Source organism: Protopterus annectens, chromosome 1.part1 (assembly GCF_019279795.1).
Source record: "Protopterus annectens isolate FY-2018-M chromosome 1.part1, PAN1.0, whole genome shotgun sequence".
NCBI classification, from domain to species: Eukaryota; Metazoa; Chordata; order Ceratodontiformes; family Protopteridae; genus Protopterus; species Protopterus annectens.
Window position 1 is genome coordinate 1,571,037,946 of NC_056726.1, and position 15,502 is coordinate 1,571,053,447.

The 15,502-nt window shown below is 46.6% G+C and overlaps 1 protein-coding gene across 3 annotated transcripts in view; it reads left to right on the forward strand.

Annotated features, from left to right (window-relative positions):
* Nucleotides 1–15,502, forward strand: part of SRSF10 (serine and arginine rich splicing factor 10) — a 456,955-nt gene that overhangs the window by 276,160 nt on the left and 165,293 nt on the right. The gene's annotated exons all lie outside the window — the stretch shown is intronic.

Sequence of the window (15,502 nt, forward strand, 5' to 3'; positions counted from 1 at the left end):
AGAACACTTTTAATACTTAAATTCCCATTCATTCATTTTGAAGATCTACATCCCAACCAGTTATTTGCAAAAAATGCAAAACTGTATGTAGCCTCTGCATTCTATTTCCGTCTTTGCAAATAACTGGTTGAGATGTAGTGATTGCTGTGCAATACTTAAATTTGTAATTTCAAGCAAAAATTTAGTTTTAAACTTGCTAACTGCATTGCAGACATTTGTGCTCTCCTTTAATGTGCATCTGGAAAGAGTACATTTCAGTGTGATGTACTGACATCATTGGCGCAACTCAATTTTCTGAGTTTTGGTGTGTCTTGAAATGTAATGTGAGCTGTAGTAATTTGAGCAAAGCAGAAAAGGGCACTAAAACTCTCATTTCACATTTACTTGAAAAGAGTGCATACTGAGTTATTGCTTAATGAAGTAGAATACTCAAGTTGCTGAGGTGGTAAGATGGTATTAGCACTGCTTCTGTCTCAGGATTTATTGTGGATTGCATACAAATGGCCATGGGCTCTCTGACACTGAAAAGTGCTTGTGTGAGGAAAAACAAGTCAGGATTGTCGTTGAGTCTTGCATTTCTCACTGATATTCTGATGTTCATGTGGTACATTGCTGTCATAACTTTGGGAGGTCTTCCATAGGCTAATGCCTGGCATTCTTACAGACTTTCAGGGGTGCACACCATTCCTGTTCAGCTGGGCTGGTGTGATCTTGCACGTGAATATCTACATATCCATTGGTGTAAAGGGTGGCATATACACGGCTAGTTGTAGCTTGCCCTTGATGCGTACATATATATTCAAAAAAGTGTTCCCTGTGTCTCAGAATAACAGGCTGATTTGTACCCTCTTGAAGAGCCTCTTGTATACATTTGTGATCTGGTTGACATCTGCTTCCTTGTGGTCTTGGTGTTTTCACAAACGTCTCTGGAGTCTTTTGAGACGGTGTCATTTGCAAAAGGCATAATCTGATGCTATCTGTGTCATCATTGATTACAGATGGGTCTTGGATCTGTCCTTGGATCCGAGCCGACAGATGAAGTGACAGCTCCTGAGCTCGAGCTCCTCCCCACCCAGGAACCTCTGCGACCCGTAATCCTCAGATCTCGTTTGCCATGAATCGTGAGTGGATGCATCTTCTGCAGCTCGAGCTCAGCTTGCAGATAAGTAGTTTAGAACTACTTTTTTATTTCTGAGGGGCGGTTCTGTGTTTCTGAAATCATTTGGGATGGGCCCATCTTCCTCATGTGCGTCTCCCCCTGCAGGTGAACTGGTCGTTTATTTCCAGCAGGGCGTGGAAGGAGCCAGACACAGTAGAACTGGTCCCCAAGAGAGTGGACAAGTTTCTTAGCCCACCGAAAGACGAGACTTTTTGGAGTAAAGGTCTCTTTGTGGATGGCATTGTGGTTGCCACAGCCACCTAGAAAGAGCTTTGGGAACAGAGCTCTGTGGTCCCTCCCCTAACAGAGTCACCGGCAATTGACCATTTTGGGAAGTGCGTGTATGCCTCCGCTACTTTTGGACTGAGGACTACTAATTATATGGCACACTTCATGCGACTGAAAGGGATTTGTTATCTGAGCTTTCCTCTTCCCTTTCAGAGTTGTTTCCTCCGTAGAGCCTTAAACTGGCTTCTCTGAAGATTTCCACTCTTTGCATCCCTTGCTAACACCTCGATGAGGTTGATCTCTAATGCAGCTGAGGCCACCTCTTGAGTGGCGGGCACAGGCTTTATCAGGTACCATGCCTGGCTTCGCCTTTGTGGGTTTGCGGACAACTTCAAGGCGTCCTTTGCCAGTACCCCATTTGATGGATCTACGTTGTGTGGTCGTCCTGTCAAGGAAGCACTGACCCACAGCGAGCAGGAGGGAAAGACTTTGTCCGCAGTTGGGATCAAGTTTTCTACTCCCCAATGTTCCTTCTCCAAGACTCAGCGGGGATAGTAAGAGCTGTGGTTCCGCAGACATCCGTCTTCCATGCTCCTCAGGAATCCTCTTCCTTCCTCCAGCCGGGGAAGGGGATTTTATGGCAGATGCCACCCCAGAGTCAAGGATGTCTGCAGAATCAGGGCTCCCGAGAACTCTTCTCAAAGCCCCCGCAGCGCTCCTGAAGTGCTGCCCGACTGTCTTGCCCTGGACACCCCCTGGCTTGGGCAACTCTTACCTCAGACTAGTGGGCTAAACATTGTGTCCAGGTGATGCTTCATATCCTTCAGTTACCTTCCCCCAATTCAAAAGTCACTCCTGGGCATTTCACCCCGCCAAAGGGAGTTAGCTCTCTGAAGTTCAAGACTTTCTTTGAAAAAGACATCCAGGAGGTCCCAACAGGACAAGGTCCGGAACTTACTCTCGCTTCTTTTTAGTGCCCAAAAAAAACAGGGACCCGCTTCCCATTCTGGACCTCAGCAAGTTGAATTTATCAGTCGAAGTCGAAGTTCCGGATAGTTACTGTTCAGTCCATTTTTCCACTGCTGCGCAAGGAAGATTGGATGTGCTCTGTAGATCTCAAGGACGCATAGTATCTCACAAAAATCAATAGGCACTCCAGGAGATTCCTGTGCTTCCGGCTGGGGGCCAGTCACTATCAGTTCAGAGCCGTGCCCTTCGGTCTCATGTCGGCCCTCCTGGGTGTCCACCAAATGTATGGCAGTGGTTGTAGCCCATCTCTGGCTGCAGGGGTTTCAGGTCTTCCTGTACTGAATGATTGGCTCCTCACGTCACGCACAAGGCATCATCTAACGCTAACCTCAGATTACACACTGCCTATTTTGACATTGGGGCATTTCAGTCAATCTTCCCAAATTGCATCTTGTCCTGTCTCAGATTGGAATTCATAGGGGCTCTTCAGGACACTGTTTCAGAGACTGCAGCTCTTTCCCCCGCGTAGGGTAGATATGATTCAGGGCCAAGTCCTCCTCCTGGATTGGGAGTGTGTCCCAGTTCAGCTAATTCTTCAAGCTCTATGCTCTATGGCGGTGGCAATTCAGCTAGTCCCCTTCGCCAGGTATCACATGCGGGTGCTTCAATGGACCCTTGTAGTACAGTGGTCAGCTCATTGTGACCGTATGTCCATGGCAATCTGGCTGTCTAGAGTCTGCCAGCATTACTTAGCATGGTGGCTCTGGTCCAAAGATAGTCTGTTAGGGAGACCCTTTTGTCATGTGTGTGTCCCCCTCGCTACAGTGAACATGGATGGCTCCCTAGGGGTGGGGCATTTTCAGGGAAGGACAGTCCAAGGCACGTGGTCCCCATCAGAGACCCAAGTTGCACATCACCGTCTTAGAGATGAGAGCAGGCCTATCGTTGAAAGCCTTCCAAGATTATCTTCCTATTGGGACTGTGACCGTTCAGACATGGCGGTAGTCTGATACATCAACAAGTAGGGAGAGACGCAATCATATCCTCTGTGCAGAGCGGCCATGAGAGTGTGGGAATGGGCTATGTCCTCCAAGCACATCTTGCAATGCATATTCCCGGCGATTTCATTGTGTTGGCGGACAAGCTCAGCAGATCAATCCTGAGTTCCCCACGAGTGGTTCTTGAACCAGGTAGTGGCAAGCCAGATTTTTGATAGGGGAGGCACAAATCCCAGCACAGGTGACCCTATCAGTCACAAATGCAGCAAATACTTCCCCTGACCCCCCCCCCCCATCAGGGGAATCACCCAGAGATGCTCTGCACGCTTGGCCACCGGGATTTCTGTGCCTATCCTCCAACGCCCCTCCTTCTCAGTCTTATAGAGAGCCCGTCGCCTGAAGGCTCACCTTATCCTCATTGCCCCCCTTCTGGCCTTGTCAGACGTGGTTCTCCTTCCTCTGGTCTCATCTAAAAAATCCACCCTGAATATTGGATTCATCACAGGATCTCATCTCCCATCTTTGGGGGACTTCCTCCTCCCAGCCTTCAATCCCTGCAGCTGACAGCTTGGTACCCCCAGTTGCATTGATTGTCAGATGAAGTTGCCTTCTCCAGTGAAGGATATCATTTTGGCCTCCCAGAAGCCTTCTACTAAAAAGGGTTTATTCCAGCAAATGAAAGAAGTGCTCTCTTTGGGCTCATTAGCATGATATAGATCCCTTTTCTGCTCCTATTCTGGCATTTTCTCATTCCTGTCCTCTTGTTCCAACAAGGAGCAAACTTCTCTATGGTTAAGCTTCAGTTGGCAGCTATTTCTAATTTCCACCCAAGTGACAGCCCCATGTTTTTTTCTAGGCTGTGCAAGGCTTTTCATAAAGGTATTTTCTTGCTCAGGCCCCCTTTCAAAGATCCGTCTCCTCCTTGGGATCTTACATTGGTGCTGCAGTCCCTGACATAGCCTCCCTTCAAGCCTGCTGCGACGTGTGATGTAGTTGGTCTTGGAAGACTGCTTTTTGGTGGGTAGTACCTCTACCAAGGTTTGTGAATTGCAAGCTTTTTGCATAAAAGCTTCCTTCATGGTTTTCCACAAGGATCTGTCAGGGCCAATACTTCATTCATTCCTAAAGTCGCCTCACAAGTGAACCTTAATCAGTCAGTTCATCTTCCCATCTTTTTTCCTAATTTTTCAAACAAAGGGGAGGACAAACTACATTGCCTTGGATGTATATAAGCAGCTCTGCTTCTGTTTGAGAGGACAGAGAATTTTTGAAAGCCAGGTAAGCTTTTTGTAGCTTTTTTTAGTCCCGGAAAGGTAAGGCCATTTCTAAGGTGTCTATTTCCAATGGATCACTTGTTGCATAGCTCACAGTTAATGAAAGCAATCCTATAGACCGTCCCAGGCCTATTAAAGCTCATTCTGCTAGGTCAGTGGCTGCTACTTCGGCCTTCTGGGCAAGGACTTCTTTGGATGATGATTGTGCTGCTGCCACTTGGGTCAAATCCCCATACCTTTTTGGCACATTACAGACTAGATTTGGTGTCCATGGGTAGAGCTTTGTTTGGTTCTTCTGTGCTCTGGCATGTCCTTCCTTGAGACCGCCCAAGGGTAGCTGGGGACTCTGACTTATCCCTGATCAGTTATGACATTGATAGCATCAGATAGAGTTATGTACTTAACATAACTTGGAATCCCTGGTATCCAATGTTCATTACATTCCCAACCTCTTTTCCCCTCCTGTTGACTGGGGATTCATGGAGTAAGTGTTTGGGTCTGCTGTTCCTTATTGTTGATAGTTTTACTGTCTTTATTTCTATCTAGCAAACTTGATCCGAGGATTATAGGTAGCAGGGATTCCTGGGAGGGGAGGAGTTCAGGCTCAGGAACTGTCTCTTACTCTGCTGGCACTGATCCAAGAGGCGGATCCAAGACCCATCTGTGATTGATAATAACACTGGATAGCATAGATTCCAAATTATGGTAAGTACATAAATCTCTGACAGCACAAGTAAGTGTGTTTAGTATCTTGAGTTGGAGCACAATGTTTGGTGAAATTTGTATGGAGATTCCGTATGACACCTCATGCAAAACACACAGCAGTCAAGGCCTACTTTTCAAAGTACACTGTGTCGAACTGTAGTCAAACACATGTCCCTTCTAAAAGGAAAAGGTGTGTAAAACGTTTAAGAACCCAAGGAGTCAGATGAGACCTCTAGGGATCTTGAGCCCAGGGATTCCAGTTTTGGGGTGGCAGTTAACCAGACTTTGAACCTGTCTTTGCCAAGGCCTGTGGTACAGCCTCTGTGGAGGCCGTTGCCATTAACACATCTCACTAGACCAAATCAGCTTTACGATTTAATTGGAGAGGATAATAAGGCATGTGCCCCTTCATATCAATTAGTCCTTAAACAAGGGTAGGGAGGTTTACCCTTGCTTATTGAAGAGGGGGACAGCCATGATGATGTTCTTCATCTCACATTGCTGCAGTCATAACCTGTGGGTAGTCCGCTGTCCTCGGTCGGCCCGAATTCCAAAGTGTTAGGCTGGCGTCTGTTATGTTCGCTCAGATCTGACGTCAGTACGCCATGGTACTAAACCGCATGACCGACGCCATATCCTCAGTCTTTCTTGCCGCATGGTCCGTAGCAGAAGCAGCGTTTGCAAGTGCCGTTCGGCGTCCTGAAATTTTCGTATTCTGAGTTTGACCGAAGACCAAGTTGGGCTAAGTACCCCGTTGGGGAATATTTTTGTCTTTTCTTGCCTCAGTTAAATCCGGATGTCAGAAAAAGTGAATAATTGTATTTCTTGTGGGAAACAGATACCTCATAGGGATTACCACTCTCTCTGTATTCCTTGCTTGGGGCCTGAGCACGACGTAGTCGGGTGTCGCTTTTGTGCTAGATTTAATAAGCGCACCATTAAACGCAGGTTAGATTGTGCTAGGCTTGTCTTCGGTAAGCAGTGTAACTACAATATGCTTTCGGACCCTCCGACGCCCGCTACCGCTAAGAAGCGTAAGGAAAAATCGTTAGTCCAAGCAGGATGAGTCATCCGTTACGGACGCCGGTTCTTTAGAAACTACGGTGGAATCTGTGGATCCAGCCGAGGTTTCAGCTGAGTCTCAGGGGGAGCCTTTAATTTTGCAGGATGTGGCCTCTCAGGAGTCGGGTCAGGCTGAGGGAGCCTCTCGGGTCTCTGTAGTCCCTTCTTTGCATAAGGTGGTTAGGCCTTCTACTTCTGTCTCTAAGGCACCTTCCAAGGTCAGGCCTGGTTTGTCTTCCTCTGGCGTCAGCCCTAGTTCTGCAGGTTCTGTGCCTAAAAAGCATATGCTGAAAATGGCAGAGGATTTGATTTGTTTAATCCGGGGTTCTATGCCCCCTCCAGATAAGAGGCCTAGGGTGGAGCCAGAGGTGGAAGGATTGGAGCATTCCTCAGATTACTCGGAGTCTTCGGCTGAAGACATTCAGGATTTTCCTCCTTATTCTGATTCAGATGCAGAGGATTCTAGTCCTTCTGCTTCCCCTCCAGAGGATTTTTCTTTTTCTGAAACCCTGCATTCCATGAGGGAGCATTTTAAGTGGGAAGGTCAGGATTTCTCAGATTCTCGAAAGAGACTTAGGGAATTTTTGTTTTTACCACAGCATAGGCCCTTGGCTATACCTCCTGTTTTGGATGTTGTTCAGGATGTTTTCTCTGAAGCTTCCCTTAATCCTGATTCTTTGCCTCCTGCCCCGGTCAAGCCAGACAGGTATTACAGTGTGCCAGAGGCTCATAAATATTTGTATAAGAGCCCAAGAGCTGATCCGGAAACTATTAGCCAGGGACCTAAGGGTGTCAGGGCTTCTGTTGTAAAGAATCCAGTTCCTATGGATAAAGATTCTAGGGCTTTGGATAGGTGGGGTAAAAAAGTGTATACCTCTTCCACTCTAGCAATGAGGGCTTTGAATTGCCAGTTTCACATGCTGAAGTACCAGAATTTTCTCCTAAGTCAGTTAAAATCTAAGGTAGATGCTTTGGCAGAGGGCATAGAGTGTAAGGAATTGCAGGATTTAGTTCATGCCTCTGATCAGGTGGGTAAGCATTCTTTGCAGTGTGGTTTTGATGCTCTTCAGGCTTCTTCCAGGGTGGCTGCCACTGGATCAGTTATTCGTAGGCACGCCTGGCTTAAGGATCAGAACTTGTCAGAGCATGTAAAAGCTCGAATTTTGGATGCTCCCCTTCAATCTGAAGTTCTGTTTGGCTCTCCTGTGGAGTCAGTTTTGAAAAAAATGGAAGATAAAGCTAAGTCTATGCAGACAGTTAAGGATTTTTTACAGGTGCAGCCCCCTAAGTTTAGCAGAAATTGGCCTACTAAGGGATGGGCTTATCCTTCTGATTTACAGTCTAGGGGCAGATCTAGACGTGGTAGGGGCAGGGCTCATGCTCCGGGTTCTTTCAGGCCTAGGACGTGGAGTTCCCCTGCACAATCTTCAGGTGAAGGCAGGGGTCAGCCTTTTCGTAAACAGACCCAATGACCTGTATCTTCAGCTGCCAGATCCCTCCTGTCTGGCAGCTCCTCTGGGAGGAAAGTTGGCACTTTTCAGGCAAAATTGGTTTTTAGTCACCCAGGACAAATGGGTGTTGGACATTATAGACCGAGGCTACAAGTTTTATTTCCACACCTTGCCTCCTTTCAAAGGCATGCCAGACGTTCCTCCTCAGCAAAGGTTGGAGGCTCACAAACACATTTCTTTGCTTTTAAAAATGGGGGCTATCCAGGGGGTCCCTCCGTCAGAGGTGGGCCTAGGATTTTATTCACGCCTGTTTTTTGTACCAAAGAAAGGAAACACTTGGAGGCCAATTCTGGACTTACCTATTCTCAACACATACCTGGACATTCCCAAATTCAAGATGTTAACTTTGCAACAGCTTTTGCCTCTGCTAGGCAAAGATCACTGGATGGTAACTCTGGATCTCAGAGGCTTATCTTCACATTCCTATCAGGCCCAGCTGCAGGAGGTTCCTGCGTTTTCGGGCTGGCACTTTTCATTATCAGTTCTCTGCATTGCCCTTTGGCTTATCTACTGTGCCCAGGGTGTTCACAAAAGTCCTGGCTCCGGTGATAGCCTTCTTAAGACTAAGGGGAATTCAAATTTATCCTTATTTGGACGATTGCCTGATTCTTGCTCAAGACAAGGTCGAGTTACTTCACCATCTTCAGTATGTTATGACAGTGTTAAGGTGCCTAGGGTATTCTGTGAACGAAACAAAGTCCAGTCTAGTACCCTCTCAGGACATGTGCTTTCTGGGTGTGAGACTGAACACAGCCTCTCAGATGGCGTTTTTGACCCTGGACAAACAAAGAAATCTTGCCCTTTACTTCCAGCAATTCTCTACGGTCCAGGCTGACTGCAAGGGCAGTCCTTCAGGCCTTGGGGTTCATGGCATCTTGCATTCTGGTGCTTCCCAGTGCCAAACTGCATATGAGGAAGCTACAATGGTATCTCAAAAGCGTATGGACTCAACATTGCCACGATTTGGACACCGTCATTCAGATAATACCTTGCATCCAAAGGGAATTCTTGTGGTGGGCTCAGGAATGTCACCTAAACAAGGGACTCTCTGTGACCCGACCAGAGGCGAGTCAGATCTTAATGACAGATGCCTCGGACATGGCTTGGGGAGCACACTTCAATGGGAAATGGGTTCAAGACACATGGCCTCCCAGACTACAACATTTGCATATCAACATGAAGGAGATGTTAGCAGTCCAATTTGCCCTGATGGCCTTCAAGGATCTACTTCAACCAGGACAGGTGTTGATTCAAACAGACAACACAACAGTCATGTGGTACATCAACAAGCAATGGGGAACCCATTCGTACCCTCTTTGCAGACAAGCTATGATTTTGTGGGAGACTGCTCTCAGTTTGCACCTCACTCTTCAGGCAAGGTTTCTGCCGGGAGCACAGAACTCCTTAGCAGATGTTTTGAGCAGACAGATGGTGGATCCCCACGAGTGGAAATTGGATCCTCGTGTATTTCAACAGTTGACGGTGGCTTGGGGAACTCCAGACATAGATCTGTTCGCTTCTCCACTAAATTTCCAACTGCCAAAGTTTTGCACAAAGCTGTTTCACCCAAAAGCTTGGAAAGTGGATGCTCTATCATTCAGTTGGAACAACCTTCACGTCTATGCCTTTCCTCCTCTGCCTCTTCTTCCCAAGGTGCTCTTGAAGGTCAGACAGGACAAGCCTTGCATGATTCTAATAGCTCCCGATTGGCCACGTCAGCACTGGTACCCTCTGCTGAGGAGTTTAGTACGGGAGCCTCCCTGGCCTTTACCATCAGTTCCACACCTTTTGTCCCAGGCAAGCAATCATTTCCTCAATGTCAGGATTCAGTCCCTGCATCTGACAGCTTGGCATATTCTGTTTTAGACCCTGGGGGGTCGCAGCTTCCTCAACAAGTTTTGAATGTCATTTTGGAGGCCAGACGGCCTAGTACCAGGAAAGTTTATGCTGATAAATGGAGGAGATTTTTTCTTTGGAGCAAAACAAAGAGCTTTGATGTCTCTGTGCCTAATTTGAGTGTTTCACTTCAGTATCTTACAGAATTATTAGACAAGGGTTTGTCTTTCTCCTCGGTAAAAGTTCATGCTGCAGCCATTTCTGCACACTATGACTGTGACCCTCCTTTTTTCTCTCACCCTTTGTTTAAGCAATTTCTTAGAGGGGCAAAAAACATAAGACCCCCACGTAGAGCTCCTACTCCTTCCTGGGACTTTGCCCCCTTTTGAACCTGCAGCTACTACGGAGTTGAAGTTTTTGTCTTGGAAGACTGCTTTTTTGTTGGCCATTACGTCTGCTAGAAGGTTATCTGAATTACAGGCTCTAATGGCAGTTGAACCCTGCTTGATATTTCATAAGGATAGGGTCTCCCTGCGTACTAACCCTACTTTTATGCCTAAGGTTGTTTCAAATGTGGCATTAAACCAATCTATTCATTTGCCTACATTTTATGCTGATCCCCAAAATAAAGGGGAAAAGATTTTGCACTCTTTGGATATTCACAGGCAGTTACGTTATTATTTGAGCAGAACCAAAGGGTTCAGGCAGTCTCAGCAGTTGTTTATTTCTTTTGCATTGGGTTCTCAGGGGAAACCTGTTTCAAAACAAACTATTTCTAAGTGGATTGGCCATTGTATTGCTTTTTGTTATTCTCATCATGGTAAGGAGGTTCCGGCTGGAATCAGACCTCATTCCACTAGGGCGACTGCCACTTCTACTGCTTTTTTAAGGGGAGTAGCTACTAAAGATATTTTGGAGGCAGCTACTTGGAGTTCAGTGCACACTTTTTCTAAACATTACCATCTTCCTCTTTATTCCAAATCTAGGGCTGGGTTTGCCACTGCAGTTTTACAGGGCATGTTAGCAGCTCCCAGTGCTTTATGATTTTGCCAACCTCCCTTTACCTTTGCTTTGGGATTCTACCCACAGGTTATGACTGCAGCAATGTGAGATGAAGAACATAGTACAGTTTTGTACCTACCATAAATGTAGATGTTCGAAGATCCACATTGCTGCAGTCCAATTTACCCTCCCTCCTTCCCCTCTGTAGTTTGGGGTGGTTGTGTGGTTTGTGGTGTAAATATTGTTTCTACATGGGTGATTGGGTGTTTTTCCATTTTTTGGCTATGGGCTTTCTTTTTAAGGCCTTCTGACATCTGGGGCAAGAAAGACTGAGGATATGGCGTCTGTCATGCGCTTTAGTACCATGGCGTACTGACGTCAGATCTGAGCGACCATGACAGACGCCAGCCTAACACTTTGGTATTCGGGCCGACCGAGGACAGCGGACTACCCACAGGTTATGACTGCAGCAATGTGGATCTTCGAACATCTACATTTATGGTAGGTACAAAACTGTACTTTCCTCAAGTTTGAACTCTGGGATGTCTCTTCTCCCCCGTTACTAGACCCATGACCTTCCAGATCTAACACCCATACTAACTTCCAAGCAGACACCACCCTTTGGCTGGTCTCCAGCCCTAGCCCAGCCTTTCTTCTCAGGACGGAGCTAAACCGGCTTTTTATTGGTTTCTACAGATCTTTGCAAAGGTGATCCAGGCAAGACTGCTGTATCTGGAGTTAGGTAGGTAGTCCACAGTTGACAACTCTGGGCTACCTACCATTTTTAACCCAACTGTTTATTACCTATTTTCTGTTTTATTATTTTGTAGAATGTATTTTATAGTTTGATTTTTATTAATGAACTAGGTGCTTAACATAATTCAGGAAGTGAACATCACACCCTCCACACTGCAAAGTTTCTAATTGGTTTGTAGTCTCTGGGATACATACCTGTCTCTTCAGCAGGTCCTGTTTATATCACAGGCAAGGTTTAAGTCTTTAGAACAGGTAATTCTGGTGTGGTTTGTTTAGTGGATATGCAGGTAATTCTGGTGTGGTTTGTTTAGTGGATATGCAGGAGACCCATCAGAGTGGAGTCTGACAATGCCCTGTATGCCAAGCATAAATCTCCCCTCAAAAGTCTGTAGGAGACAGAATGCAGGAATAGGACCTTGAGACTGTTTGCAAAGGATATTTTACTTACACCCTGTATTCTGTTATGAGGCAAACTGGCCCCTGTGTTTTCCAGGAGGTACAGGCTGCATTTCCTCTTAAGGCCTCAAAACAGAGAAGTCACAAGAGTGCCAAAGGAGCAATATCTGGTAAAACCCATCTTGGAGGAGGTAGCACAAGGCACCATATAAAGTATTTTATTCCAGAATTTTCCTTGCCCCAAGAAAGGATGGTCACTAGAAACCCATTCTAGATCTGGCAGCCTAGAACTAGTTATTAAAAGTTCCCATATTCAAAATGTTGACTTAGCAAGCACTGATCCTAGTTCTAAGTTCCCAGGTACTCATGCTAACACTAGGCAGAGATGCTGGTTTACATTTATAGGTTCATACTAGGCTATCTGCCCTCGGGCATTTATAAGCCTAGTCAGAGTGTGTTTGGCTTTCGCCACCCATTTTAAATGAATTTTGCTATGCCCTTTTTTGAGGTTGGTATACTGTGCCTCTGTCTAACAGTGACACACAAGTGATACCCGGGGTAAACCTACGATCACCCATCCCACTCATCAAGATTCCTCTTGAAGAGAGTCAATGAGGGACTCTGCCTAACCTGGACTGGGATTTTATTCCAGAGTGAAGGGAGCCTCTGGGCTATGAATCTGTCCCTCCAGCATGTCCTATTTATTTCAGTGCTGAGGTTCAAGTCTCTCGAGCGCGTAGCTCGATGCTGCACCTCAGAAAATCCAAATCCCATGTCCATTAATTCCAGGTTGGACATGGCTTTATACGTCGGGCACAGATTGCCTCTGAGCAGGCGGTATGCCACAGAGTAGAGCTGGAGTTTCTTTAACCGGGCAGCATATGGCATCTGTTTGAGCCCTTTGATTCCCTTGGTGAGGTACTTTTGGGGTCTTTCCAGTTGTTGTAGGTGTCTGGTAAGGTACATCCCAAAAGGGGCATTGTACTCTATTATGGGCCTGATGAGGGATGAGTAAAGAGGCACGATGACCTCCCCTGATCTAGGTGTGAATCCCTTCATGATTAGGTGGGCTATATAAAATGTTTTTCTAACCACTTTGGCCACGTGGTTTTCAAATGAGAGATTGCTATCAACTTTGGTCCCCAGGTCCCCAATTACTTCCGTACTTAATGGATGATCACCTATGTGGTAATTTGTGGGCACTTTGTTTTTGCCAAAGGGGATGACTGTACACTTTTTGGTGTTTAGCTTGAAGCCATGGCTCTGGCACCAGTCATTTCTTTGAGGCCCTTTTGTAGGATGCTTGTGTCTGTTGAAGAGTCGATTATGGCGCCTAGTTTGCAGTCATCTGTGAACTTGGTCAGCCACAGTCCTTCGGTGTTGGCCTGTACCTCCGAGAAATATATACCGAACAAGAGAGGTCCCAGGACTGAGCCTTGTGGGACACCACTTGTAACTGGTTTGGAGTCTGACATGGCTCCAGCAATTCTAACCATGTGGGTTCTGTCCTTGAGCCAGTCTGCAACCCATCTAGTGACATAGGGGTTTATATTTAAGCTGGTGAGCTTATCTATAATGCCCGAGTGGGGTATTGTATTGAAGGCTTTTGCGAGGTAGGCTGTGTGGACCACCTTCCCCTAGTCAATGGTCTTGGTGACTGTTTCAAAGAAATCGACCAGGTTTAAGAGGCAGGATCTGCCCTTAACAAAGCCAAACTGGGTAGGATCCAGTGTCTGTAGGTCCCCAATATCTTTATTTATGAGGTCCATGATGATCCTTTTCATAGCTTTGCAGACCAAGCTAGTCAGGCTTATGGGGCGATAGTTTCCAGGATCCGTTGAGGCACCACCTTTGTGGAGAGGGACCACTGTTGCTGTACGCCACTCTTTGGGTACATATCCTGTAGTAAGGCTGAGATTGAACAGTAGTTTTATGTTTGGGTGTAGCTCTTCTTGGAGTTCATGTAGGACGCAGCCCGGGACACTGTCTGGTCCCATTGATGCTGTGTTTTTTGCTTTGGAGAGGGCGGCTCTTACCTGAGCATCTGAGATGTCAGGGGGGCAGCACTCTGCTGGGATAGATATTTGCCCTTTTGGTGGGGGGGGGGGGGGTTGCGCTGAACCTGTCAGCTGGGTTGTTGGCAATGTCTGCGGGTTCAGTGTATTTTTTGTCATTTTGGACTACTTCTGTGCATATCTGGGAATTCCCACCCAGGTTCCTAACATAACTAAAGAAAGCCTTGTGATTATCCTTAGTGTCCTGTGCAATTTTTCTCTCGAAGCTGGCCTTAGACGATTTTGAGTGTCCGTAGTTTTTTGCTAATACTGATCAGAGATGCCTTCCCTTTTTTGGATTTTGCTCTATCATGTAGTAGCTTCCTCCTTCTATTGTATAGTTTGTTTATGGCTGGGGTCCACCAGACAGGACGCCTGCCTTTGGAGGATTGGTTCTTGGTTTTATTTGGGATTGATCCATGCATTCCTGAAGGTGTTCATAGAATGCGTTTATAAAGGATTCTGCGGTCTGGGCCGTATTTTCCACAGGCCTGGGGGCTTTGAAGGATTCCACCTCGGTTTTGAGGAGTGTGAAATTTGCTTTAGAGAAGTTTTTCACTCTGGTTTTCTGGGCAGGGGGTGGGGTCGGGATGTGAATATCCAATGAGATTAGTTTATGGTCTGATCTTACCAGTGAGGGATACACTTCTGGTCTGGAGCATAGAGCCCCCATGTTGGTGATGATCAGGTCCAGTATGTTTTCCCCTCTTGTGGGAGTGGTAACAAGTTTGTTCCATAGCATTTGAGTTTATAAATTCTAGGAACCTTTGGGCTAGGGTGTTGGAGCTAGAGTAATGCTCCCAGTCTGTTTGGGTAGTTGAAGTCACCCAATATAATGGTGTTTGGAGAGACCTTCATATTTTCCAGTGTTCTCAGGAAGGCCGAGTGGGGTTCCTGGGTTTGGGAGGGTGGTCTGTAGCAGGCTATAAACTGGAAGGCAGTTTTACCCACTGTTAGTTGCACATGGATAGTCTCTGATGCTTTGTGCTGCGCCACCAACCTGGAGGTGTGGGTATCTTTGACGAATATTGATACTCCCCCTCCTTTTGTAGTTTGGTCCAAGTTTTGGGGCCGAAAAGCATGGTATGAGGTATAACCTGGTAGTGCTGGGGTGCTGTTGGGAGCCTTGAACCAGGTTTCTGTTACTGCACAGATATCTATGTTCTCCATGCTAAGGAGAGTTTCGAGTGCGTGCATCTTGAGGTTTAGACTTCTGGTATTGAGTAGCATTACTCTTAGATGTCCTTCAAGGATGCATCTGCAGTCCTAACATATGTGTTGTCCTGCCTCAGGCAGCCCTTCGGTCGGCCGGATTCCAAAGTCTGGGTCTGGCCTCGGCTGATGTCGCACTTCACCCGACGTCATAGCTGCTGGGGTATAAAGGCATCAGCCGACGCCATTTTCCTCAGTCTTTCTTGCCGCGCGGTGCCCGAAGCAGAAGCTGTTCGCAAGTGCCGGTCGGTCAGATCCAGAGATTTCTACTACCGAAGACTTCTAAAAAGCTAAGTACCCCGTTGGGGACTCTTTCTTGCCTCAGCCGATGTCAGACAAA